We start from the raw sequence: 2500 nt of genomic DNA on the forward strand, positions 1-2500 counted from the left end.
ATCCATCCATTCATCTTCTCCCGCTTATCCGTGGTCGGGTCTCGGAGGTAGCAGTTCCAGCAGAGAGCCCCCAAACGTTCCTTTCCCCTCATCAACCAGCTCTGACTGGGGGGTCCCAAGGCGCTCCCAGGCCAGCGAGAGATATAATCCCTCCACCTGGTTCTAGGTCTACCCCTTGGTCTCCTCCCAGCTGGACGTGCCTGGAACACCTCTCTAGGGAGGCGCCCAGTTTGCATCCTAACTAGGTGGCATCCTAACTAGGTGCCCGAACCACCTCAACTGGCTCCTTTCGACGCGAAGGAGGAGCGGTTCAACTCCGAGTCCCTCCCGGATGACTGAACTTCTCACCTTATCCCTAAGGGAGACACCAGCCACCCTGCGGAGAAAACCCATCTCGGCCGCTTGTACCCGCGATCTCGTTCTTTCGGTCATGACCCATCCTTCATGACCTTAGGGGAGAGCGCTTCCTTTCAGATATATTTGACCAGAGACGGTTTTGCATGACAAAGGTATTCCCAACTTTGTATGTATCTTATAGTGATATGATTATTGTCACGATCTGTCTGTGTTGTGTTTTGTCTTGTCTTTTTCTGTCTTTGGTTTCATGTTTTATTTTATAAAGTGTTCACCCCCTGGCCGTTTCTCAATCTCGAGGAAACTGGCTTCCAAGCCAATATTTCAAGGATGCTACGTCATCGAGTGCCGCCGAAGGACTGTTCCAATCTCCAGCATACTTGGAATTCCACCGAGGCCGCGTCCTTGGTTTGGGGGTAATTTCGAGGCTGCACATGGGTAGACTCCGCGTCCTTCAAATCCCCACAATGCTTTGCGCACGGACCAATTTCAAAAACCCTTGCGGAGAATGGCTGAACCAACGCAGCACACATTTAAATGTAAGCATGTAGTGGCTTAGAACATGAGTTGGTAAATATGTGACTTTGTTACATTTGTTATCACCAAAAATGTGTTCCGTGAATAATTAGATAATAATTAATAAAAAAATAATTAATAATAATAATTAGACATCATGAGGTATTTATTTTCGGTACAGTTTATGTTGAAACTGTTAGAGAGAGTGGCACACTTGTTAGCCTGTTCCATTCTTCTTTGTTCTCCGAAGCCGTGGCTTGGAAGTATACTTGCTTTGTTTCTGAAGGAAGTGACTTGGAAGTATGCGACTACCAAGCCAGCATCCTCGCGATTGAGAAACGGCCCCTGTCTTACCTGTTGCTGTCTGTCTGTTTTCCCTCCTACCTGATTTCCCGATTGTGTTCGCCTGCTGCCCCTGTGTTTCCTCCTCCCTCCTCACCTGTGTCTTGTTTGTGTGATTAGTCTTGTGTGCATTTAAGTTCTGTTTTTTCTGTCTGTCATTGTTGGTTCCTTGTTTGTCTTTGACTGTGTCACGGGGTAGTGTTCTGTTTTTGACGCTTTGGCCTTGGAATAAAGGTATTATTCTTTGAACTCTGCCTGCTTCACTCAACCCTGACAATTATTTCACACTAACCAAAGAAAATGTCCAAATTAGCGATGGATATCTTGCATTTACATTCAACACGTATCTACTGTAATAAACTACGGGAAATGGAATAATCACAAACAGCAGAATAAAGCCTGTTGTGTGGAGTTGGGAAGATGCAGCATGCGTTCATCTGTGATCAGTCGAGCCTTTTGTTCCCTGAGTTCTGCATTTGCAGTTTTCCTCAAGGGCGACGTTAGGTTTTTCCTGGAAGTGGAGAATAATCCTGTTTCCTCGGGGACTCTGTGTGAGACAATGGTCGCTGGATGAATCGTACCAATCCAGTTTCTATTGTTACGTTTGCTATTGTGCGACGAGGAGGAAACAGTTTCTGATGAATCCAACCAAAGGTCATTGAAACAGCATCAGAGCAGAAACACTAGGATGCCATCAACGTCTCGGTTTGAGTCTCCATTTCTCTCGATCCTCAAGAATCCATGTTATTTTGTCTCCGTTGCCCATTCCCCGCTTTCTCTCCGTTTCATTCTCCATGGCTTCTCACCCGTGATCCATCCGAGGCCAAACCACAATCCCTTATAAGGCCCAGTGGAAGCCCCCATCTGGCCTCTTATTTCCATATCAGATCTGCAGAAGCAGACAGGGTTTAAACCGGATCAGGGGAGGAATGTGAGGCTGGACCCACCTCCTCTCAATCTGCTCGTCTCGCCACCTCCACCTCCATTTCCTCACAGCTTCTGTATCCCTCCTTTTTCCCTGTTGCACGTGTCCGTATCCTCATTTTCTACCTACCTCAAAACCTCGTCTTTTGGCAGCGGGAAAGCAGAACACATCGGGGACGAGGCACGCTTTGACTTCATGGCTTATATACGCCGCTGCAGCCCCAAACAAAGAAGACTATAACCCACATCTGAGAGCAGAGAGACAACAAGAGGAATGCAGGAAAAGCCTTACAGTAAAACTCCACAGCAAACACTAAAACCGGCTCAAAGGACATCGCGGTTTGAGCTTACATTACATTTAAAA

Source organism: Notothenia rossii (genome assembly GCF_949606895.1).
Source record: "Notothenia rossii genome assembly, chromosome: 4".
Taxonomy (NCBI): Eukaryota; Metazoa; Chordata; class Actinopteri; order Perciformes; family Nototheniidae; genus Notothenia; species Notothenia rossii.